This window comes from Trachypithecus francoisi, unplaced genomic scaffold (genome assembly GCF_009764315.1).
Source record: "Trachypithecus francoisi isolate TF-2019V2 unplaced genomic scaffold, Tfra_2.0 Contig01440, whole genome shotgun sequence".
Taxonomy (NCBI): domain Eukaryota; kingdom Metazoa; phylum Chordata; class Mammalia; order Primates; family Cercopithecidae; genus Trachypithecus; species Trachypithecus francoisi.
The window spans coordinates 19,188,061-19,215,286 of NW_022681431.1; the positions used below are offsets into that span (position 1 = coordinate 19,188,061).

The 27,226-nt window shown below is 40.8% G+C and overlaps 1 long non-coding RNA gene across 1 annotated transcript; it reads left to right on the top strand.

Annotated features, from left to right (window-relative positions):
- LOC117092207 lies at positions 1–22,623 on the top strand. Its single transcript, XR_004440669.1, has 3 exons — positions 1–68; positions 21,218–21,315; positions 22,531–22,623. It is a non-coding gene; the product is annotated as an uncharacterized LOC117092207 (long non-coding RNA).
- Positions 22,624–27,226: the final 4,603 nt, after the last annotated feature.

Genomic DNA, 27,226 nt, shown 5'->3' on the forward strand with positions numbered 1-27,226 from the left:
CTTTTCTAGCTCTAGATGGGAGCACTGGTCTTTGGAGAAGTGGACAAGTAATACATCTTCCCTAGAAGGTAAAGAATCTTTGTGTAGTACATATTTTGAAATATCTTTCTGTTTATTCATGCATAATTTGCCATTTAGCTGATATCAGAATTTGAGGGACATGATATTTTTCCTTAAAACTAGAATTTTTTTTGCCTTTTTAGCATTTTAGAGTTTGACAAGAGTCTGATTTTTATTTCTTGTGTTGTTAAACTTAAAAAAAACTCTAGGTGTTTAAAGGCTTGTCTGTTTAGTGAAAATATTATGTATTTTTTCCAGGATATGTGTTTATGTGGGTTATCTTTCAGAGATTTTGAAGAGTTTGTGATAAGCTTTTTACACTAAGCTTTCTTGACAGTTTCGATGTGGTTTTCAATTAAGCTCTAGATGTTCACTTCTTGTCTAGTTGGAGTGTCTTCCTGAGAATACCTGCAACTCTTAGGTTTAAACTCTATTTCCTTTCTTCTTACCTGTAATCTTCACCATCCATTTTATTTTTCATTTTTTTGGTCACTTTGGTTTTCTCATACTACATTTGAAAAATTTGTCAAGTTATTTCTGTTTGATTAGATTTTACCAAGTTTAATCTTATGCTTCATTGAATCAATTTGCATTTAAATCCTACTATTGTGATTTTATCTTTTTGAAAATTATCCTACCTTGAGTCTTTTTTCTCTCTTTTCTATGCATATTAGTCTTTTATTCTTAGTCTTTTTTTTTTTTTTCTGTATCTTGGCTTTCTGCTTCTGTTTCATAGAAGTCATGCATTCTAATAAGTATGCAAACTAATGGAAATTTCTCCATTCTTTAGCAAATCGTTTTCAGGTGTTTGTTATCCTTGTACATTTTTAAGGTGATCTTTCTTTTCATTTCCATAGCAGTATTTTAAAAATCAACTTTAGTGAGGTATCATTTGCATTTATTAATATACACCCATTTTCAATGAACACCTCAATGCCCTTTGTATATATCCATATATTCACCACCACAATCAAGATAAGGAATATTTTTTTTTTTTTTTGAGACGGAGTCTCGCTCTGTTGCCCAGGCTGGAGTGCAGTGGCCGGATCTCAGCTCACTGCAAGCTCCGCCTCCCGGGTTTATGCCATTCTCCTGCCTCAGCCTCCCGAGGAGCTGGGATTACAGGCGCCCGCCACCTCGCCCGGCTAGCTTTTTGTATTTTTTTAGTAGAGACGGAGTTTCACTGTGTTCGCCAGCATGGTCTCGATCTCCTGACCTCGTGATCCGCCCATCTCGGCCTCCCAAAGTGCTGGGATTACAGGCTTGAGCCACCACGCCCGGCCAGGAATATTTTCATTTCTCCAAAAAGTTTCCTATACTTTTTTTTGTAGTCAATTACCCCAACACATTCTCATGCAACCACGGATATGATTTCTATCATTACAGATTAGTTCTGGCTGTTCAACAGTTTCATAAAATCAGAGCCATCTACTATGTACTTTTCTTCCTAGCTTTTTTTGCTCAGCTTAGCATTATTAAAATTCATTAGTATTGTTATGCCTATCAGTAGTTTGCTTCTTTTTGTCACTTAGTAATATTCCATCGTATAAATATAACACACTGTGTGTATCCATTCTTGCATGGACTGAATGTTTGTGTACCCCCAGAATTCATAACTGAATCCCTAATCCCTATTATGATGGTATTTGGAGGTGAGGCCTTTGGGAGGTGATTAGGTTTAGATGAGATGATGACAATGGGCCTCCCATAGTGGGGTTTAGTGTACTTCTAAGAACAGAAAGAGAGCAGAGCACTCTCAGTCTCTCTCTCTTTCTCCACCACCCACACCCCAAAACATACACTGTGGCTTTCTGTAAGTCAGGAAGAGGACCCTTATCAAGAGCCTGACCATGCTGGCACTCTGATCTTGGACTTCCCAGCCTCCAGAACTGGGAGACACAACTGTCTAAGTTTTTTTCACCCAAGCTATGATATTTTGTTTTATCAGTCTGAGGAGTCTAAGACAATTCTCCTGTTGATTGGACTCTTGGGTTGTTTCTAGTTTGCAACCATTATGAATACAACTGCTGCGAACATTCGTGTATCAGCCTCCTTTTCTTCATGTGTATGTTTAAGTCCTTGTATATATTTACAGTAACTGTTAATGAAGTCCCTGCTTGCTAATTCAATCATTTCCATATTTTCTTTGTCCATTCCAATTAACTGGTATTTCTCTTGGATATCAGAAACATTTTTCTGACATTTTGTGTGTGGCATAATCTTCATTTGAATGCTGGACATTTTTGAGGGTCTCCATTCCTTTAAAGATTTTGGAGTTTTTCTGTGTCAGGAGGTTAATTTACTTTCTGAATCATTTTCATACTTTTGGGATGTGTTTTCAAGTTTCTTTTGAGTGGATCCAGAGTAACCTGTACTCCATGGCTATTAAGCCTTACTCCTAAGGTGCAGACATTTTGGAGTCTCTATGACTGCTCCAAATGTTCAGTGGTACCTCTTCATTCTAGATTGTCAGAACTCAGATACCTCCTGTACTGCCTTAGGAAGTTGTTCAGCTTTCAGCTTCCCTGTAATTTTTTCCTAGAAGCCATTCTTTGCCTGGTTAGTCCTATGTTGCTTGTTGTTCAATGTCTGAAAGTAGTTGTTACATATATTTTGTCTAGATTTCTAGATGTTTATGGTAGGAGTACTGGTACATCATCATGGCTGGAAGCAAAAATCATATTGTAGTGTTTTCTTTTTTAATTTTTATTTTTTGGGTCTCACTTTGTCACCTAGGCTAGAATGTAGTGGTACAATCATAACTCACTGTAATGTCAAACTCCTGGGCTTAAGTTATCCTTCCTCCCCAGCCTGCTGAGTAGCTAGGACTACAGGCATTCACCATCAGGCCCAGCTGATTCACTTTTTTGTTGTTGTTAAAGATGGGGTCTTGTTGTGTTGTCCAAGCTGGACTTTAACTCTTGGCCTCAAGCAATTCTCCCACCCTGGCTTCCAGAAATGCTGGGATTATAAGCATGAGCCATCACACTTGGCCATTAGTGCATTATTTTCAATAGTTATTTAAAATTCAGTTTTCTATTTGATTATTTTATTTTTTTCACTATTCATTATTTTATTCACTATTTTCTTAGCATCTGTGTGAATGGTTTGCTTTGTAACACCTTCGTCCTTTTGGAGGTGATTGAAACCTCTTTTCAAATATATAGCTAAGACAGAAAATTAATTTCTTCCTATTCTTAGTGAAATTCTCAGTGACATACAATATTTGTATGTCAGGTAACACTGCTGAGTTTGACTCCATGGAACAATCCAATCAACAGGTCCAGATCTTTGACTCTGAATAAATCTGCTATGAAACTTGTGACTCCTTGTATGCCCTGCAATCAGAGATCTTCATCTTTTCATTCAGAGGATACATGTATTGCTCTTCTTTGAGAGTTATGAAATAAGACTCTCCCTTTCTCTCTTTCTGGATAGTGTAGTCCAAAGATGTTACATCTAATAATGCTTCAGCAAGTTTGATACCATGACGGTAGGTAGAAGGATGGTAGTTTAAGTAGAAAATGCGATCCTACTTTAATTTATACAAAAATATTTATTTAGTACCTATTGTGCATCAGACACTCTTCTATGAGCTAGAGATACAAAAATACCTGAAGCTTGCATTCCATTGAATCAAACCACTGCGTTACCTAACCCTGAAATGCATATTATCTTTAGCTTTTTGAAGTTACAATAGTCATTTTCCCATCTTTGTTGTTTAAAGCCATTTGACTTAAGTTTTCTGTACTTGCAAACAAAGGCATCCTCAGAATATTTCATCGGGCTGCGTGCTCACATTATAGTTTACTGCTGCCAGTTCCCCATCCCTCTTCTAACAAAATTCTTGCCTGGTGATATTTTTGATAAAAATAGTAGCTAACATTAACTGAGCCCTTGCTATGTATTGGATACTTCTCTAACCACTGTACATGCGTTGGGTCATTTAGTCTTCCAAACAACTCAGTGAAGTAAGCACTGCTATTGTCACCCTTTTACTACCAGGGAACCGTAAACTTTCTCAAAGCCGCATTGCCAGTAAGCATGGAGGATTTGAACTTAGCTTGTCTGGTTGGAAAGTGTGAGCTCTCAACCACAACATTATTTACTAAACGCTTGCTTTTATTCACTGGCTGTATTGTGAATATATTTTCGTGCATTCAAATATTCTCTTTCAATTTTGCTCCAACATATTCAATTATGTAGGTACCATATTATATTTAGCCTACATCTCCTTTGTTGGCATTATTTTCTTCTAATTTTTCAATTGAATAATGACATTGCTATGTACATCCTTGTGTATATATATATATACATATATACACACACATATATACATATATATATACATATATATATACACATATATATACACATATATATATACACATATATATATTTTTTTGAGACAGAGTCTCACTCTGCCACCCAGGCTGGAGTGCAGTGGCATGATCTTGGCTCACTGCAACCTCTGTCTCCTAGGATCAAGCGATTCTCCTGACTCAGCTTCCTGAGTAGCTGGATTACAGGTGCATGCTGCCACACCCGGCTACTTTTTGTGTATTTAGTAGAGACAGGGTTTCACCATGTTGGCCAGGCTGGTCTCGAACTCCTGACCTCATGATCCACCCACCTCTGCCTCCCAAAGTGCTAGGATTACAGGCGTGAGCCACAGTGCCTGGCCATATTACTTTTTTTAGAAAACCAGTCTAATTATTTCTTTCTTTCTTTTTTTTTTTTTTGGAGACAGAATCTCTTTCTGTCATCCAAATTGGAGTGAAGTGGTGCAGTCACCACTCACTGCAACCTTGACCTCCTGGGCTTAAGTGATCCTCTCACCTTAGCCTCCTGAGTAGGTGGGACCATAGGTGTGCACCACTATGCCTGGCTAAATAAATTTTTTTTTTTTTTTTGTAGAGATGAGATTTCTCTATGTTGCTTAGACTTGTCTTGAACTCCTGGGATCAAGCAATCTTCCCACCTTAGCCTCCCAAACTGTTAGAATCACAGGCATGAACCACTGTACCAGGTTACTGTAATTATTTCTTTAGAAAAATTCCTAGGAGCAGAAAATCTGGAACCAATGACCAGTCTATTTTAAGTTTATGATGGAATATGCAATGTTGCCCTCCAGAAAATATTAGTTTACACTTCTACCATAAGTATATCTTTCTCAGTATTTTAGTAAGAAATGTGGTAAGCATTAAAATTTAAACCAGGCTGAGTGCAGTGGCTCATGCCTGTAATCCCAGCACTTTGGGAGGCCGAGGCAGGTGGATCACGAGGTCAGGAGTTTGAGACCAGCCTGACCAACATGGTGAAACCCCGTCTCTACTAAAAATATAAAAATTAACCAGGTGTGGTGGTGCACACCTGTGATCTCAGTTACTCAGGAGACTGAGGCAGGAGAATCGCTTGAACCCTGGGAGGTGGAAGTTGCAGTGAGCCAAGATCATGCCACTGCCCTCCAGCCTGGGCAACAGAGCAAGATTCCATCTAAAAAAAATTAAAACGGAAATTCCCTTTATTCATTTTTAGCCCAGATTTATCTGTTCCTGATCACTTTGTTTCTCAAGGCTATCAGTGCTTATCTTTTTTTCCTCTTGGGCAGTATCTACCTGAATTCTGTATTTTTAACATGTATTTTGACTCCTCATGCTCCTAGTTTTAAAGAATTAGTCTGTGAACTTGCTGTGGGTTTAAGGTTTTTTCCTGAGACCCCGAGACCACACTAAGATTTTCACTTGGCAAGGTTAAAGAGTGAAATAATCACCTGGATATTGTAGCTGAAAATGCTATTGGAAAGTGAAGAAGAGGCTGGGTGCAGTGGCTCACTCCTGTAATCTCAGCACTTAGGAAGACTGAGGTGAGAGGATCTTTTGAGCTCAGTTCAAGACCAGCCTGGACAATGTAGTGAGACCCACTCTCTACTAAAAATACAAAAAATTAGCCGGGTGTGGCGGCACATGCCTGTGGTCTCAGCTACTTGGGAGACTGAGGATGAGGCAGAAGGATCGCTTGAGCCTGGGAGGTTGAGGCTGCAGTGAGCTGAGATCCTGCCACTGCACTTCAGCCTGGCCAACAGAGCAAGACCTTTTTTTAAAACACAAAACCAAACAAAAAAACAAAGAAAGAAGGGAGTTGGGTTGGAATCACTTAATTTGAGAACTCATTTGTATCTCATTAACTAGTTTCCTATTTTTATTTTATTAAAACCTAGATATCACAGTGAAATTTAAACTCATATTCATAAAGGAAAGCAATTTATAAAGTCCAATCTAGTTTATGTCGTTAGTAAGAATAATAGTATGGTTTAAAGAAGATCTATATGTTTTTACTAATATTTGTTCTGCTTTCACAAATATATTGCCATGTATGGACTTCTCCTTCCAACCAGAAGTTCAGTTGGCACCATGAACAGTTCAAAACACTAATACTTGTGATCACAGCATTGGTTCTTAATTAAACGTACAATTTCCCCGCCCACACTATTTATGGATTGCTAAAACAATATTTTCGCCTTTATCTTTGGCTGTCAGATAGCAAGTTGGAGAGTGAAGTAGAACTGACAGAAATGAAGACAACTACAAAGTTAGCATTGATTTTTGCCTTCCCCCCTCTGTCTTTTGAGATTGTTTCTTCACATTTCTCATATCTTTTCTCCTGACTTATGCAAGGCCCTCTTTCTTGCTCTAGGCCTTTCATTGTTCTGAAACATAAAAAGGAACATCAAAGACTTTCGTCATGTGCGTTTTGGATCTTACTGTACCTTGACGATATCGAGAGGTTCACATTCCTACCAAGCCTGTGGGTTTAGTTCAGCAATGCTCCCCATTTTTCTCTACTGACCATAACATTTCAACCCTGCTTGAATCTTTGAAGATGGGTATTGAGTGACTTTAGAATCATCCTCAGAGTTAGAAATCCCAGAAAGCATCTTTTCTTGTGATATTTTATTCTGTATCTTGAAAACAGTCAGAACAAATGCACTTCTCTGGGTATATAGTGACTAGGAATGGAGACCATACTAGGAAAATTGACATGAAGAACAAAAAGATCCACACAAATAGTTCTTTTGCACTATACAATGTGTCACAGATTGTTTGCTAAAGTTAAGAAGAAAGCTAGTCAAAATATAGCTCTCTTTTTGTATCTCAGATGGCTGGGCTGTAGAAATTGAGACACTCTGGTCAAATATCTAGCTTCAGAAGGTGTTGTTTACATCCTCATCAATTCATCTATTATTTACAATTGTATGCATTTCAGGTTTTAGGAATAAAAAAAGTGTTATAAGAATTTGCTGTATACAAACATTGATTCAAATGTTTTTACAGGCTTAGTCAAAGCCTGATTTCTTTACAAGATTAGTTCTAAATAAAAATAGCAAGAGTTTTTGACTCCTCCCAAGGGAGTATTCCCAGATAATAATATTCATTTACTCTTCCTTATAAAAGATTTTCTCTGCTTATAATTTGTGGTTTATGTTTTTGTACTTGCAGAGTTCGGAAAATGGTCCATGAAATCACTTCTAACACCAACTGCAAGTTTGGGGGTTCCCAAGACCACCCTCACTTCTGACACCAACTGCAAGAATGAGTGTCTACAAGGCTACTTTTGGGCTTGATAATTTGCTAGACTCACTCACAGAACTCACTAACAGCCATTATCCTCATGGTTACAGTTTATTGCAGCAAAAGAATATATACCAAAATCAGCCAAAGGAAGAGGTGCATGGTGCAGGGATTAGGAGAATTCAAAATGTTGAGCGTGCAGTCGTCCTCTCCCGGTGTTGACTGCACCTGGAATGATGTGTAACAATACTCACTTAGTATTGCCAGCTATGTGTGTGTTGTCACATGGCACTATTTAACACTGAGCTGTGGTGACTAGAGTTTTCAGTTGGGTTTCAGACACATAGAATGGTTGGCTAACTCAATCTCCAGCTCCTCTGGAGGCAGAGCTGATACTGTGTAACCCACAGCTTCTACCATAAATCACATTGCTAGATGATCTGGGATGGCCCAAGGCTCCTAGCTAAACTAAGACACTCCTGTCAGGTAGAACATTCTAAGGGCTCAGAGATTGTCTCCCAGGATTCTCCCAGGTCAGACCTCTCTTTGGGCAAGATTAAATTCTGTATTACACAATACCAGATGAGCAGCTGTCTTTTGATGGCTGTAAATGGATAGTGAAGGATATTTTCAATATATTTTGGGTAGGAGCAGTGATCTGTCATTTCAGAAAGGTTATAGGAGTATAGATTTGTGTCCATCAGGATGAGAAAGCCACTGTTTGAACCTGTAGATAATTCTGAGACCACTGATAGGAAGCATTTATCCTTTGGCCAATGTTAGGCTAGTTGCCATCAAGCGTTAGCAGCATACAACAAGCTTAGGTTTTCTAAAATACAAAAAGATCCTTACTGAGAGCATATTAGAAGAAACTAATTCTGTGGAAGAGGAAGTATATTTGCTTCAGGATTAGGAAGAAAAGCAGCATCAATTCTACATTCCACTTAAGTACATTTCCATTTGCTTGAGAAAACACAGCCATTATTTAGTTGGGAATCAATTTTTGAGTGAGCAGTGAAGAAAGACTTAGACGAGAGTGTCTCTGAAAGCTTTTGTGGGTAGAATTCTACGATAGACTTGATTGTTCCTCACTGTGTCCTCCAGTTCCATGAAGATTCTATGTTATCTCTCCTAAAGTTCACTTTTATCTCCTCCATTAGATGAGAAAATGTGCACCAGGCCATCTCCTGCACTCTTTCCCATCTTGGCTAATCATTGCTCCATCCATCCATTTGCTCAGGCCAAAACCTATGTAGGCATCTGTATCAGTTATTATCATTGTGTAATAGGCTACTGCAGACTTAGTGGCTTAAAACAACACCCCTTTGTTAGCTCATAGTTCTGTAGTTAAGAAGCCTGGACGTGGCCTGTCTTGACTCTCTGCTCAGGGCCTCACAAGGCCAAAATCAGGGTGTCAGTCTGCTGCATTCCTATCCAGAGTTCAGGGTTTTCTCCCAGGTTCATCCAGATTGGCAGAATTTAATTGCTTGTGGTTATAGAATTGAATTTTCCATTTTCTTGTTGGATATGGGCTGAAGTTTACTCTGAGCTCTTTGAGGCTTTTCTCAGGTCCTAGTTTTATGGATTTCTCAAAACCTGGCAGCTTCCTTTTCTGAGCAGGCAAGATGATCTTTCTCCATTCTGCCAAGACAGACTCTTATATAATGTTGAATAATCACTAGAGTAACCATCCTACTACCTTTGTCTCCTAACACAATCTAATCAAAGGAGTGACTAACCCTTAATGGTTACAGGTCCTATCTATGCCCACAGGGAGTGATTAAGCAGGGGTTGGGAGTCTGGGGACATCTCAGAATTCTGCTCGCCACCATGTCTTTGTATTGTATTACATTATTCTTCTTATTATTTTATAGAGACAGGGTTTTGCCATGTTGTCCAGGCTGGTCTCAACCTCCTGAACTCAAGCGATCTACCCACCTGGCCTCCCAAAATGCTAGTATTATAGGCGTGTGTCACTAAACCTGGATTGTGTTATGTTATTTAATAGAATAGTCATGTATCTCTTTGTAATATTAAAAAAGACTTTAAATAAATAAAATCTAGAAAGAAAAAAATAAACCAGAGACTTTAAACATTCAAATAAATGGGGGAAAACAAGGAATATTTTTAAGTTTAATACATGCAAAATGTTAAGGAAAAAGAAAAAGAGAAGCAAAGAAATTACATGGTTAAAAAATAAAATAAGATGTTAGAAATAAATCAGAATTTATCAAAACGCCATAAATGTCAATTGATTAAACAGGCCATCAATAGAGATTCTTTCATTGAATGAAGGAATATAATCCAACTACATGCAGTTTAAAGAGCGCCCCTGAATGGTGATACACAAGGTTTATCCACTAAATTATTTAACTAATAATGTTTTTGTTTCTAGGGACTCTTCAGGGAGAAAATAAAAGTCTGTGCCTATGAAGCTCACATTGTAGTGTGGGATGTTGATGAAAAATGAAAAGCTATTAGTAATGTGGAGAATGACCAATGCTGCTAAGAATGGAGCAGGACAAGGGGTAGAGAGTAGTTTGGTGGGTGCGAAGGCCTGGATCTTTTAGATGGGCTATTTAGGGCTGACTCTGAGAAGTAGAGATCTGAATGGTGTGATCTGAGAGACCAAAATATTATTTAATAGATGCTTCTTTATCAACTAAGATGTACCCTAAAGTTAAGGTAACTTTTGTTTTCTTAACCTTAGGGTCCATCTTAATTGATAAAGTTTGAGTTTCAGAAATCGGCTAATATGACAAATTTTCAAATTCCTAAGGCTACAAGAAAGAAATACAATCTTGCTAAATTCCCTAAAAATAGGAGTTATCAGACTCCTCCTGTTTTACAACCCAGAGCACTACAACTCTGGTTGGACTGAGGACCAGCCTTACAAACATTCTTTCCTGATAAGCAAATGTAAACCTTAAGCCAGCTTCAGCCAGATATAGAGGCTGTACACAAACTGATTCCGTGTCCTGTAGTTCACCTTTTTGAGATGCCCAGGTGGGAAGGGCTCCCTGACAGAACTTCCAACCGACCTGTGCACTGGGAGGAATGCGCACTGGAGTCTTGGGAAGTTTGCCCCGTTTCCAGTGAGGAGGAGCCTGGACCCTCTGTTCCTGGGTGGAACCTGGGATTCAGCCTGTGGGACAGGAAGCACACTAGCAGGACTCTGACTTTGAGGAGGGTCCCTGTTTCCCCCCTTTTCACCCTTTTTGACCAATAAATTTCATTTTTTCTCTCCCTTCAAAGTGTCTGTGAGCCTAATCGCTGATGGTCGTGGGACAAGAACCTGGTTCTTAGCTGAACTAAGGAAAATGTCCTGTAACATTTTGACATAAACAGCCAAATTCTGTTTGATTTTAATACTAAAACCCGGCCCAAAGTGAACATGGGACGTATATTACATACATGTTTATCCATTGAACATGTGCTCAGCTCCACTTGTAAATATGCATAGCTTTTCTCCAAAACCTGCTGAATATGTATGACTCTTATTGAGTAATATGTACCCTGTGTGGCATAAAACCCAACCTGCCCTTTCCCTTCTTGAAGCAAGAGCACCTTCAACCCACACCAGAGACTCTTCCTGGTTTGCAGCCTGATAATGCCAATAAAGCTCTCCTTTCTACTATTTAGACCTCCTGGTGGTCTTCTGGACCAGAATAGATTGAGGGAATGAGCCACGTGGGTATGTGCATGCAGAATAAGTGTGAAGACCCTGAGTTGGGATGTGCTTGGCATGCTCGAGTAGCAGCAGGCTGGTAAAAATGCCACTAAAGCAGAGTGTGCAAGGGAGGACAGGTGGGGAAAGGAAGTGGCAAGGGGCAGGTGATGTAGGTCTTTAGCAATTATGCTAAGTGAAATAATCCAGACACAGAGGAACAAATAGCATGTGGTCTGTCTTATATGGTGGAATCTAAAGAAGGTGAATTTGTAGACGGAGAGAATTACAATGGTGGTTGGCAGGCACTTGGTAGCAGGGTGGTTTAGAGGGAATTGGAGAGCTGTTGGTCAAAGGGTTCAGGCCTTCAGTTATAAGAAGAACAACTTCTGGGGGTCTAATATACCATATGGATGGTGACAGATGTACTAATTAATTTGAGTATGATAACCATTCACAATGTATATGTACATCAAATCATTGTTTTGTACACCTTGAACGTATTCAATCTTTATCAATTAAATATTTTAAAATAAATATTTATTGAACACCTATTTTGTATCACACTTGGTACCTAGTTTTGGGAACACAAAATGGACAAGACAGCTAGGGGTCTTGCCACCTTGAACCTTTTGCTAAATCATGTTCCCTATGAAATATTACTTACTATCATGACACTGACCAAGGCTCTTTCCTTGTCCTGACTCTAATCAGGCTCCATTCAGCCTTTGGGGTCTCAACCTTGGGCTTTGGTGTCTGTTCTTGTGGATTCCAGTTGTAGCAAGAATCCTGCTTAAAGTCAGTTTAGCCAGAACTCCAACTCTTGATACTTAGTCACTCTCATTCTTCAGTTAAATTCCTCATCTCTCGTCATCCCGCAGGTAATATCTGATCACCTTAGCCTGCTCTCAGCAAGAATCTTGCCCAGTTGGTTTAGTCAGAATCCTGTCTGATGTTTCCTCTTGGTAATTTTGCATCCACTGACCCCTGCCCTGCTCCTTGACTATAAATCCCCACTTTTCCTTGTTGTATTCTGAATTGAGCCCAGTTCTATACTCAGGTCTTGTTTCCCCTGTTGCAATAATTCCTGAGTAAAATAGATTTTTACGATTTAACTCCTGCCACCTCTGGTATTCTTTGACATCACAAATACATAAACAGCAACAACAACATGGTCTCCTTGCAAATAATGGGATCACTCAAGCTCATCTAGGACCATGGAAACAGCTTATTTCCTTATATCTTTCCCTTGGTCTTCTTTAAAAGCTATGATCTTTCAAGAGTTACATTTAGAATCTTACATGGCTGGGCAAATTTTGGTCTATCTTTTGGTGAATGAATCACTGACTATTCAACCGTGTAACAACTTCTGGCTGCATTGTTACCCAGCAGCGAGAGTTTGCCAAACAGTACTTTGCATGACAAACTGTACTGTATCTGTCCATATCCCAGCTTTCCAAGTAATCTTTGGAAAGCATTTATTATACCAGAAAGTTTCCAAATGTTTATTTCCATTGCTTAGGGGAAAAAAGATTGGTTTGGAGGGCAGTGAAATTGGTTGTTTTTCCTACCCATTTTCCATGTGTTTCACTCCATTAGGTCTGGGCTTGCAAAGTTTAGGAAGGGGTTTATTTGTCACAATTCAATTGCAGATAGAACATAGAAAATTATCTTGTGAGTGTTTTGGAAAATGTGTGGTGATCTTTCAATGCTTCGCCAGGGTGTGAAAGATTGTGAAACCCCATAGCTTTCACAGTTTTGCAGTAAGAAGAAAGCCTTTTTGGTTTTTATTACTGAGCATTTAAAACTCATGAGAAAAAATGGAAAAGCCCTAGAATAAAAGTATGTTGAGAGGAGGTTCAAGGCAGCAGCAAGAATGGCCATCACAGTTTTGGGTCAAAACAAGTGACAACTAACAAGACAGAGAACATATTTATGCTTGCGACTTTAATGTTTGGTCTCATTATCTTATTAGATACATTGAATGATATTTGCAAATAGGCTGGGAAAATTGAAGCTTTGTGTGTGTGTGTGTGTGTGTGTGTGTGTGTGTTTTATTACAGGTAGCTTTTATAGCATGGGATTTCTCTCATAACAGGTAGAGGGGCATGGTTCTTTCCCCCATTCTGAAGCTTTGTGTGTGTGTGTTTGTTTTTTTTTTTGCTTTTTTTCTGGTATAAAAAGTTCAATTAGGGTAACTCTGCCTCTTGCCTCATTTGTCCTGGTGATACGTATGAAATAACATCAAATTTGCTAGTTAGATTAATTGTAATTAGTGATGACATTAATTGTGTGCACTCCACTCCTTCCTGCTCATCTTCCTCTTAGAAGGGAGGCTGCCCTTGGAGGGGAAATGTTCCCTCTGCTCCTTTCATCCATGAGGATGGGCCTGCTGTCTTGTCCCCTGCTGCCTGTGACTGGCTCAGAAGTGGGCCTAATGCTGGGCTTCATTGAACGTGCCTTCCTACCCAGCTGTATCTTTGTAAATATTGTTCTTTTAGTTTTTACCTTTAATCTTTTATGTTTATTTTTCAAATTGTTCAGAAGCTTATTTGGGAAGAAGGGTATATTTATTGGGGCCAATTCAGAGACCTCAACTGTAACCCAAAGATCAGTTCTATGAATACAGAATACAGAAATCCAATCCTCATTGCCGGAGACAGTGCCAGTTCAAGCCAATCAGCTAAAAGGAAAATCTCAATGTTTTGTCCCTCAAAATAATCTCTGCATAAAGACCTTGGAAATATTAGTTTAACCAACAGAAAAGCTTGTCAGGGCCAGGCATTGTTGCTCGGTCTATAATCCCAGCACTTTGGGAGGCCAATGTGGGAGGATCACTTGAGGCCAGACGTTTAAGACTAGCCAAGGCAACATGGCAAGACCCCATCTCTACAATAAATAAATTAAAAAAAAAATTAGCAGGGCGTGGTGGCATGCGCCTGTCATCTCAGTCAGGAGGCTAAGTTGAGAGGATCACTTGAACCTAGGAGGGTGAGGCTTCTGTGGGCTGTGATTGTGCCACTACACTCCAGCCTGAGTAACAGAGCAGAGCAAGACCCTATCTCTAAAAAACAAAAAAAAGCTAATCAGCATTAAACCTACAGAAAGGAATCTGAGCAGAAGAAGTCAATGGTCAATGATAGGGAATCCTGATTCCTTACTGACACCCAAAACACTAATAAATCTCTTAATTATATATGAGTTGCTGTTACCTTGCACAGCACTGAGCGGTTCTATATGGCAGTTGCTCAGTTAGCTCTCAACTTCCTGAACAGCAGTTGCAGTTATTCAGCCTTGCTCTTAAGCGTTAGTATGCATGCTGAGTTTTAGACTAGCTAACTGCTGTAAGAGGTAGATGCTGAGACCTGCAGAGGGAAGTTCTCAGGATACAAATGTACGTGTCTCAAAAACTGTTTTCTCCCAGTGTGTAGCCTCCAGAGAGATTCCCTGCCTGGCTTGGCTCTGGGGTGAAGGAGGCTGGTGGTTTTCAATTAAGTGCCTATAAAATATTTTAGAAGAAACAGGGGCAGATTGTAAATTATAAAAATGACCACAGAAGTATTTCCAGCCCCATCTGCTCTTCTAGAACCTTGTCACTCCCCATGAAAAGGTAGGTTTTATCTGGGTAGGGCTTTCTTACTGCCTTGAGGCCAAGATGTGGTTCTGAAAGTGATGCTGGGACGCAAAAGACTGTAAGATACTTCTCTGGCTCTTTCTTGGGATGTGGTTCCCTGGAAACCGAGCCACCATGTGATAAGGAAGCTGTGAAATAAGAAATATAGATATATTTCTGAGCCTGAGTTAATTGATCAGGCTTACCAGTGGCATTTAGAAATGGTGCTAGACCCAGCTTCCGAGGAGTTGGCTTATTGGATACATGAGGAAATGCAAAACAATAAGAAACATACTAAACCTACAATCCTTTGGTTGTTGTTATTTATAATAGCAAAAACTGAAAGAAAGTTGGAGTTGGACTTTGAATATATATATTGTCGTGTGTGGTGGCTCACATCTGTAATTCCAACACTTTGGGAGGCCGAGGTGAACAGATTACTTGGAGTCAGGAGTTTGAGGCCAGCCTGGCCAACATGGCGAAACTCCGTCTCTACTAAAAATACAACAATTAGCCAGGCATGGTGGCATGCACCTGTAGTCCCAGCTACTCAGAAGAGGCAGAGGTTATAGTAAGCCAAGATTGTGCCACTATACTCCAGCCTGGGTGACACAGCAAGATTCTGTCTCAAAAACAAACAAACAAACAAACAAACAATGTATATAAATCTCCACTCACAGTTTTTTTTTTTTCTTTTCTTTGAGATGGAGTGTCACTCTGTCACTCAGGCTGGAGTGCAGTGGCGTGATCTCAGCTCACTGCAACGTCTGCCTCTTGGGTTCAAGTGATACTCCTGCCTCAGCCTCCTGAGTAGCTGGGTTTACAGGAGCCACCACCATGTCCAGCTACTTTTTGTGTTTTTAGTAGAGATGTGGTTTTGCCATGTTGGCCAGGTTGGTCTCGATCACCTAACCTCAGATGATCCACTCACCTCGGCCTCCCAAAGTGTTGGGATTACAGGCGTGAGCCACCGCACCTGGCCGCCACCCACAGTTTTTAACACAGAAGTTTCAAAACTCTTGTAAAGAAAGGTGCTAGGAGAATCTTTTGTTCTAATATTTGGTCTTAGACCCCAGTTCTGTACACAGGGTTTCTAAGACTTTAGTAATTTCCATAGTGATAGGAGCATCTGACACAAAGCTCCTAAATCCCTTGGAATTTTCTAGGTGATAGGAGCCTCTTTTGTTCTAGTGAGCTGACTCTTGGTGGGCTCCTGGGTGGGTACTGGTCACCAGAAAAACCAAGGCATGCTTAGAAGCTTGGAACTGTTAGCTCCACATCTCATCCTCTGAAGAGGGGAGAGGAGCTAGAGCCTGAGTTAATTGATCAGGCTTACCAATGGCATTTAGAAATGGTGCTAGACCCAACTTCTGAGGAGTTGGCTTATTGGATACATGAGGAAACGCAAAATAATAAGAAACATACTAAACATACAGTCCTTTGGTTGTTGTTATTTATAATAGCAAAAAATGAAAGAAAGTGTGGAGTTGGACTTTGAATCCTGCACCAACCTCAGTTTTGGTTTGGATGAGCTTTGGCTGTTAGCCTCAGAGATGCTTGCAAAGGGAAAAGTTAACCAGGGACAACAGATAGTATCTCTGGTCACCAAGAAGGCAGTCAGCTTGGGGAAAGGGACAAGCCAAGAGACTACTGAAACCTGGGGGTATTGCATGAATAAATTATCTCATCTTGTGGATTGATATCATCAGCTCCCTGAAGAACCTTTACTAACATGGATTGTGAGAGTAGCTAATTTGGGGGCTGTGTCTTTGGTTTTGAATGCTACAGAGTGGAAGCCCATGCTTGAGTTGATTCAGGATCCACAGCTCACTATTGAACAATCCCTCTATACAGGGGGTTATTCCTATATGGCATGGCTATAAAGTGTGTTTATCCTAAAAGTGGGATTGCTAACTCCCCCATAAATGCCAAGTGGAACATCTCAGATGATGCAGCTGATAGGCTTCATATGCAAATTTTATGAGGAGTGGCCATTCGTCTGCTGAATATGCCTGTAACTGAGCAGCCTGGCTTCAAACTGCATTTTAAAACTTTGTTTTCTGTCCTCCTTTCTCTCCAATCTCAAGATATGACTTTGAGACAAATTGCATATGTGTTACCTGTCATCTTGACATACAGCCTTGGAATGTTCTGTGAACGTCCGCTCCTATTCTTTTCCCCTTCTATGCTCCCATGTCTTAAGCACATTCATTTACCTACATGCTTGCTAAGCACACACCATACTCACTTATCTGGTCATATATTTCCTTAGAAGCTTCAGGGGCCGGATCCTGATATGGACCAGACACCTCCAGCCACAATGGCGCCAGCCCTTCAACCTGTTGGAACAATAACTTAAGACAAGCCATCGAGTTGGTCATGCCACCCGACACCTCCTAGGCCGCCTGCCTCTTCTGCATTCCAAACCTTCTATTTAAAACCCACCCCTGTGTTCTCTCCACAAATTGGAGAGTGGAAATTTTTGGAAAATATTACACCCCTCGTCCCCTTGCTAGCATAGATAATAAAATCTCACTCTCTTTTTGTCACACTTTACTCTTGCTATATTGGCTTCTTTTTACAAGCTACAAGCAGCCAGACCCTTTTGCCAATTACATGCCCATTAAGAGGTTATGGAAAATGCTGTGATAAAAGGAGTTCCTTTTCCATGGGCGCCCCACGTGTGCTTCTGCAAAATGGAACGATAGCTTGAGAAACCTTACCAGATTTGCTATTTCAGCTTCCCTTTATGGGTCTTACTGATCAAGGACATTATAGTAATTAAAAAGAAATGAGACAAAGAAGAGAGTCATGGACTTGTCCTAGCATGGCAGAAGTCTTTAGATGGTTATTGAGAAACCAGATGAATGTTGTAGATATTGATGGTGTTGAAACAAGTATTGATCCAGCACTATTGAAGTTTAGATGAACCAATGGGACGTTCTGTTTGTCTCCCGACACTGAAAGGCCCCAAACAAGTTTGCTCCATTTACCCCAGTTTGGAGAAACTTAAAAAGTCAGAGATTACTCAGGACTGCTTGGGGTGATGGTTAAGCAGGTTAATCAAGATTGATGAGGGGCCAGTGTCTCCTGGCCAGACTGCCAGCTGACTGGGGTCCCAAGGACGTGTGCACATGTGTGGATGAAATGGTCAGTGGAAGGAGAAGAGACTTTTCTGGGACTCCTTGATATAGGAGGTCAATGCATTGTAATTCCAAAATCTGTTGGTGAAGACTTAACAGGAGCTAAAGTTAGATTGGGAGAGTATATGGAGCTGCAGTGGTTGGTGGGATTAACATGGAAGTTTGGAGGACAATTGGAATTCTTGAAAAAACTATGTGAGTTGGTTGTGTCACCTTTACCTGAATGTATTATTGGGATGGATATTATGTCTGACTGCGGATTGCTTCCTCTACCTAATATTGTTTTTTTTTTTTTTTTTTTTTTTTTTTTTTTTTGAGACGGAGTCTCGCTCTGTCACCCAGGCTGGAGTGCAGTGGCCGGATCTCAGCTCACTGCAAGCTCCGCCTCCCGGGTTTATGCCATTCTCTCGCCTCAGCCTCCCGAGTAGCTGGGACTACAGGCGCCTGCCATCTCGCCCGGCTAATTTTTTTTTTTTTTGTATATATTTTTTTTAGTAGAGACGGGGTTTCACCGTGTTAGCCAGGATGGTCTCGATCTACTGACCTCGTGATCCGCCCGTCTCGGCCTCCCAAAGTGCTGGGATTACAGGCTTGAGCCACCGCGCCCGGCCATATTGTTATTAGAAGTTATGTAAGTCTTCCCTGAGGTCAGTTTTCTTTGAATGTGCTAAATGAGAACTATTAGAACTGCCTGAATCCACACAGGTGGTTAATTTAAAACAATATAGAGTAACTGAGAGTGGCAGAGGGGGTTGGGGGGTTGCAAAAGGAGATTCACACTTTAATTAATGACATGCTAGATGCAGGAGTGCTGATACAAAAGAATTTTTTGAACAACAGCCCTGGGTGGCCCTTATAAAAGGAGGCTGGCTCGTGGAGAACCAACAGTAGACTACTGAGGCTTAAATACACATATTTGTACCACCTATAGCGTCAGTAATTCTAGACGTGATTTCAGTCATACAAAAGACTGCCACTCAGTGATAGATCTTGCAAACATTCTTCTCTAGTTTAACCTCAGAAAGTGCCAAACACTGTTTGCTCTTATGTGGGAAGGATCCCAGTCTACATATACTGTGCTACCATGGGGTCATCTGAACTCACTGGTTTACTGTCATCATTTGGTCAGTAGGGATTTGGGCTTGATGCAGGTCTCAAGTGTAATAATGCACCATATTGATGATGAGATGATAATATTGGAAACTAAACAGCTAGGTTAAGACTGAGTTGAGGCCGGGCGCGGTGGCTCAAGCCTGTAATCCCAGCACTTTGGGAGGCCGAGACGGGCGGATCACGAGGTCAGGAGATCGAGACCATCCTGGCGAACACGGTGAAACCCCGTCTCTACTAAAAAATACAAAAAACTAGCCGGGCGAGGTGGCGGGCGCCTGTAGTCCCAGCTACTCGGGAGGCTGAGGCAGGAGAATGGCGTAAACCCGGGAGGCGGAGCTTGCAGTGAGCTGAGATCCGGCCACTGCACTCCAGCCTGGGCGACAGAGCGAGACTCCGCCTCAAAAAAAAAAAAAAAAGGCCGGGCGCGGTGGCTCAAGCCTGTAATCCCAGCACTTTGGGAGGCCGAGACGGGCGGATCACGAGGTCAGGAGATCGAGACCATCCTGGCTAACACGGTGAAACCCCGTCTCTACTAAAAATACAAAAACTAGCCGGGCGAGGTGGCGGGCGCCTGTAGTCCCAGCTACTCGGGAGGCTGAGGCAGGAGAATGGCGGGAACCCGGGAGGCGGAGCTTGCAGTGAGCTGAGATCCGGCCACTGCGCTCCAGCCTGGGCGACAGAGCGAGACTCCGTCTCAAAAAAAAAAAAAAAAAAAAAAAGACTGAGTTGAATGCAGTGATGAACTCACATGACAAACCAAGGCTGGTTAGTAACTCCGGCAAAGATCCAAGAACTTACCCACATGGTAACATTCTTAGGAATAACATAGGTAGGAGCCACCCAGTTCCACAAGTGACTAAAAATAAACTGTTGTTGTTAATCACCCCTAAGACCAAACATGAAACCTTGCATTTGATTGTTGTATTTGGAGTTTAGAGAATGTATATTCCACATCTGAAAACATTGCCAGCTTCTATACATAAGACTACCTGAAAGAAAACCGTGATGAGTGGGGACCTGGACATGCAGACCATGTCTGAATTACAAAAATCAATAGCTCTCTCAGTGCCTCTGGGCCACTATGATCTCCATTCAGATGATTTTGAAAGTGTCTGCTACCAGTGCTCATGCAAACTGCAGCTTATGGTAAAACCTCGAGCACCTGGGATTCCAGATGCTGCCGCCCCATATACATATCATTTGAGAGGCAATTACTAGCTTGCTACTGGGTTTTAATTGAGATGACCTCAATGACTGAAGGACATAAAATAATCATGAAACCTGAGATACTAATAATGTCTTGGGTGATGTCAGAGAAACACTCTAATAAGGAAGGCAGTGCTCAAAAGAGCTCTATGCTAAAGTGGAAATGGTTTATACAGAAGCATGCTACTGGTGGAATGCAAGGAGGCACCTACTGTATCCATAAGTAGCTAGCCTGAGGTCCCCTACAACTGGCTTGAGAACCACTGGAAGAACTGCCAGAATCTATTGCCATGTGGACAGTGCCCTATGAACAGCTCTTAATGGGCTGACAAAGAACTGTTTGGTTTATGGATGGCAGTTCCAAGATGGATGGACATTATGCTGTCTTGAGATCTGTTGCATTAAGACCAGAAGCTAGAAAGACTAGTTGAAGAAGTTAAGAACAAATTGACTGAATGGGTTGAATTACATGCTGTTTTTTTTTAGCAATGGTGGAAGAGTTTAACAATGGTAAAAGCCCTTATGTTTGGGTTTTTATAGACTCGTGGGCTATAGCCAATGGTCTGGCTGTGTGGTCAGATAGATGGACAATGGAAAACTGGGCTATTGAAGGGATGGTCTTATGTGGTGTGGCCTTATGGAAATTACTATGGGAAATTAAGGAGAGCATTGAAGAACCCCTTACAGGTTCAGGAGGTAAATTAAACCACCATATAGACTTACTGATGCTCTCCCTTGAGGTGGCCATCTGGGTCCATGAAATAAGTGAACATGGTGTGGAGGTTACAGCCATGCAGAAATGGACTGAATGTAAACATATTCCTTTTTACTCTCTGAGGCACAGAATGTCACCAAGAGCTGTTTTGTCTGTCAACAAGAGAGACAGAGACTGCAGATGGCTAGAGAGAAGATTCTACACAGGGAAGGCCCCACACATAGCTGGTAAGTGGATTACATTAGATCAATGCCAGCAGCCCCTGGGAGCTACAAATGGGTCCCAGCAGGAATAGACACTTACTCTGGACTGGTAGTAAATGCAAATGCTGAAAATACTATTAAAAGATTGGAAAAGACAATACTGTTGCAATTTGGTTCATCAAACTACATTTCTTCAGCCCAAGGATGCACTTTACAACCAATAGTGTCCAACAGTGAGCAAAGAAATACTACATCAAATGGACATATTATGTTGCATATCATCCTCAGGGTAATGGTTTAATAGAGAATTGAAACAGGCAATTGAAATATTCACTGCCTAAAACAGGAGAAGACAAAGGCATGAGGGACTTGCCTTCATGAGTGTGTGCTCACACTCAACATGTGGGAGGATAAAGGAAGGCTCCCCCCGGATAGATTTATCACTTTTCTGGGGCATCTGGCAAAGCGGGAGTGGGAATCTCCCTCCTGCTGCCAGTGTGGTTATATGATTTGTCCCAAATAATCTCACTTTTTTTTTTTTTGTCCCAGTAAGAAGCCCTGGAGCACTGCCTGATGCCAGGGATCCTGGACCAGGGATGTGACTGTGGGCACTGTAAGCAAGCAAGGATGATTTCTAGGCAAGAAAGTGTAACTAACTTTTAAACATTTAGGCCAGAATTCCTAAGGTCCTGATAGTGTGAATTCACATCTGTGAGTATTGCTGTGTTGCCTAGGGACTGGGTTAGCCCTGACATCCCTGATAGGACAGTTCTGTACCCAGGTGACCTGACCCTATGTGAATGAAAATGGACCAAAGGGAGCACTTGTTAGATTAGCACCCCTATCAGCAATGGCCTCCCACAGATAGAAAACTTTGGGTCAAAATAAATGACAAATGGAGAGAAGGTATAATAATAGCTGGGGGTAAAGGAATTCAGTGCATATATGAGGTATGCAATGAGGGAAATCCAACATTGGCTTAATACCTCAGGAGAGACTCAGATCAGGATATTATTTCTTAGCACAATTACGAACAGATGTTTGGAAGGGTGAAGCTGTAAGTTTGCTGAGACCACCCCTGCTTTTGGAACCTGACAAGTTGAACGACAGCCTGCAAACCTGAGAGGCATTGTACTGGGAGCCATTCTGATCATATGGTATGATGATGAATTAGACTGTTAATGACTAAATGGGACTCTAGCAATGTACCAGTGGTATCTTTTGACTTCTATTTTTCAGGCTACATCAACTACAAAGGATATCCTTTGGGGAGGGAGTACTGAGGACTGCTTTCTACTGAGACTTCAATCTATATGGTGTATGGCTCCCAACAGACTGATCACTATGGTAGCTATAAACCTGATAGTCAAATGCTTAGAAAAGTCCCTGGTTATAATAGAAAAAATATGATGGTAGCATGCCCAGCATGGCATGCATTTAGGCTATGCATAAATATCTATCACTCTTGTTTTTATGGACAGAAAGCTATTAAGCAGAATAGGGAAAAACAATGGGCCTCTGGTGGGACTAAAGGAGTTGGCATCGCATGGTAGATCCAAGTTCCCCTGGGGAATGACCCCACCCGAAACAAGGAAGGCTGTGAGAGACCTTAAGGCGCGCTCAAATTAAATTACATCTACCTGTAAACACCAGTCATCTAACTCCAGTGTGGGGACCCAATATTTTTTTGCAAAACATTTATTCTAACTGCATTCAGGCCATTAGTACACAACAGCAATGATAGGCATGGTAGATTAAAGAACACTGGCTCATAAGACAGAAAAGGGCCTCAGGAGAGATAGGTGCAGGTCTAGGTATCCTGGGACAAGCTGAGTTTACTGTTAATGTGGAGCAGTATTCGGAGGAAAAAGATTTATTATCTAGAAGAGACAGAATAGAGGAAATTCTCTTCCAGGAGGAAGGCAAAGGATGGGAGTCAGGGCGGAAAGATAACGAGGCTTTAGCAAAGTGGATCAGGCTGGCTCAACAAACAATGCTGGGCACTGCTAACACCCAGCCCAGGGGAAAGGGTTTGTACCCTGACTCAACAGGGCCTCTTGACTCTTTTAATACAGATGGAAGCTGAAGTGGCCATGGGGCAGTGACCTGCTATTCTGGCTGCTGAGGTCCAAAGACCCACCCATGGGAGTCTGAGGGCCTTCCAAACTTACGGAAGTTCTCTGAGGGCACTTGTAGTGTTACACTGGTAGACTGTGACTGCTCTCCCCACAGCATAGGTCAAAATGAAATATATCCTGCAGTACCGGTGGTAGAAATAGGAACCATTCTAAATACCGCCTGTGTCCTCCCTGCAGGAAAGAGGTGGGTCTTGCTATATATTAACACACCATAGAAACCAGCCTCAGTACAAGCCTGTGAGATGAGGTGGGGTGATTCCTTTTGTCCTCAATTGACTAGAAACCCAGAAATAACTAAACCATGGCCAATTGTAATAATGCCCTTCCTTAATAATATCTGACAAATGGCCAAGAGTGGATTCCACTGGGAAGACAAGACAAATTCCTCTGTAATTCTTACTGATTTATTCTTTTATGAAACTGAGTTGTCCCATGATCATACTGTGATATGGTGTCATACTGGTGTTGTAAGTAAGATTCAATTACCTAGTATAAATAAATCTTATGATACTACTGATACTGGTGATTCAACGTATTGGGAGATTGAGTTAAAGTCTCTTCAGGATGCAATACTTATGAAAAATGACTGACTTGAAGAGAAATAGGATTTAGCTAACCATCAGCTGATTTCTGTGCTAAATAGTTCTGCGAAACTTATGACAAGATACAAATAGCAATAGAATGCACAAATTAGTGCGAGAATATGAAAATATTGGTAATGGTTTTACAGGATAAATTAGTCGTTTCTTTAAATCTATCCCTACTCCACCCTGGGGGTTCAGAGAGCTTCTGGGTAATACATACATCTGTGTGCTGGGTGAGGGAGGCACACCTCTATTCCATGCGGACAGAAACCTCCATGCTCAGGACCCTTCTAGAACTTGCCCTGTGTATCTCTCCGTTTGGCTGTTCATTTGTATCCTTTAAAATGAACTTCGTATAAGCTTTTGTAATAAATTGGTAATAGTAAGTAAACCATTTTCCTGGGCTCTGTGAGCTGCCTTAGCAAATTCTTTAACTCAGGAGGGGATTATGGGAACCTCTAATTTGTAGTCAAGCTAGACAGACGTTGTGGGGAAACTGAGGACCTACCACTTGTCATTGCATCTGAAGTAGGGGGCAGTCTGGTGGGGCTACAACCTTAATCTGTGCAGATACTAATTCCAGTTAGTGTCAGAGTTGAATTGAATCATAGGTCATCCATCTGGTATAGGAGAATTGTTCAGTATGGGGAAAAAAAACACAACCCATATCTGACTACAGCAGTGTTGAGTGTGAGTATAAAGACAAACAATTGATTTTTTCCTATATATTTTATGTCAGAAGTGAGGCATAAATTGAGAATAGTGTGAGTATAGAAGGAAAAGCAGTTTGTGTTTCTGTATATACAAGCCCAGGCCGCATGGAGAGATATGTGCAGGTTTTCCAGCTGACAACCCCAGCCAAAGTCTCAGCTGATAGAATCAACCTCCAACTCTCAGTGAGTAAACCTTCAAATGCTTCCAGGTCCCGGCCTTTGAACCTCAGCCAATCCTGAGTGGAACAGAGATGAGCTAACCTACCAAGCCTGCTGAAATTGCAGATTATGAGACAACTAAATATAGCCGTTATTTTAAACCACTGCATTATGAGGTAATTATTATGCAGCCACACAAACGGGAATGGAACCCATTTTATTCAATGACAGCTTCTGTGACTTTGCTGAAGCCTTAATAATGAATTACACGGCAAGAAGTAGATTTGCATCTATGAACAGATCAAGAGGAAAGAAATGAAGTCTTGTTAGAACAACTGTGTTTCAGGAAAAACATTTTCTCTGGTAAAAGTTTCAGCAATTGTGTTAGTTTCTGGTGGCTGTTGCAACATTACCACCAATTTGGTGGCTTAAAAGACCAGAAATTTATCTCTTACAGTTCTGGAGGCAAGAAATCAGAAATTGGTATCACTGGTGACACCATGATGAACCTGGATAACATTATGCAGGTGAAACAAGTCAGACACAGAAAGATAAATACAGCCTGATCACATTCATATGTGAAATCTAAAAAGTTGAACCCATAGAATTAGAGAGTAAAATGGTAGTTACCAGAGGCTAGGGGAGGGGAGTGAATAGGGAAAGGGAAGATACTGATTTAAAGGTACAGAATTTCAGCTAGACAGCAGGAATACACTTAGTGATTCATTGCACAGAATGGTGACTATAATAAATAGTAATGCATTGTGTATTTAAAAATTGCCAAAAAAGTAGATTCTGCATGTTTTTACCACAAAAAGGATAAGAATGGTAATTAGTTTGATTTGATCATTCCACAATGCAAACATATATCAAAACATCACATTGTAACTCATAAATATGTATACAATTATTTGTCATCTCAAAATAAAATTTAAAAAATAAATCAATATGACTGGGATGAAACCAAGGTGCTGGCAGGGCTGTGGTTCCTCTGGAAATTCTAGAAGAGAATCCTTTCTTTGCCTTTTCCAGCTTCTGTCTGTGGATACCAGAATTGCTTGGCTTATGTCTATATATTATTCCTATCTTTAAGGGCGCCATCTTCAAATCTCTCTTTCCTTTCACTTCATATCCTTTTTTCTGTGTGTCAAACCTTCCTCCACCACTCTCTTATAAAAATACATATGACTGCATTTAGGGCCCACTGGATAATCCAGGATAATCTCCCCATATCAAGATCCTTAATTTAATCACATCTTCAAAGATTCTGTTTCTCTGTAAGGTGACATGCACAGGTTCCTGAGATTAAGACCTAAATAACTTTTTTGTTTTTTATTTATTTTATTTTATTTTATTTATTTTATTATTATACTTTAAGTTCTAGGGTACATGTGCATAACGTGCAGGTTTGTTACATATGTATACTTGTGCCATGTTGGTGTGCTGCACCCATCAACTCGTCAGCACCCATCAATTCAACATTTATATCAGGTATAACTCCCAATGCAATCCCTCCCCCCTCCCCCCTCCCCATGATAGGCCCCGGTGTGTGATGTTCCCCCTCCCGAGTCCAAGTGATCTCATTGTTCAGTTCCCACCTACGAGTGAGAACATGCGGTGTTTGGTTTTCTCTTCTTGTGATAGTTTGCTAAGAATGATGGTTTCCAGCTGCATCCATGTCCCTACAAAGGATGCAAACTCATCCTTTTTTATGGCTGCATAGTATTCCATGGTGTATATGTGCCACATTTTCTTAATCCAGTCTGTCACAGATGGACATTTGGGTTGATTCCAAGTCTTTGCTATTGTGAATAGTGCCGCAATAAACATACGTGTGCATGTGTCTTTATAGCAGCATGATTTATAATCCTTTGGGTATATACCCAGTAGTGGGATGGCTGGGTCATATGGTACATCTAGTTCTAGATCCTTGAGGAATCGCCATACTGTTTTCCATAATGGTTGAACTAGTTTACAATCCCACCAACAGTGTAAAAGTGTTCCTATTTCTCCACATCCTCTCCAGCACCTGTTGTTTCCTGACTTTTTAATGATTGCCATTCTAACTGGTGTGAGATGGTATCTCATTGTGGTTTTGATTTGCATTTCTCTGATGGTGAGTGATGATGAGCATTTTTTCATGTGTCTGTTGGCTGTATGAATGTCTTCTTTTGAGAAATGTCTGTTCATATCCTTCGCCCACTTTTTGATGGGGTTGTTTGTTTTTTTCTTGTAAATTTGTTTGAGTTCTTTGTAAGTTCTGGATATCAGCCCTTTGTCAGATGAGTAGATTGCAAAAATGTTCTTCCATTCTGAAGATTGCCTGTTCACTCTGATGGTA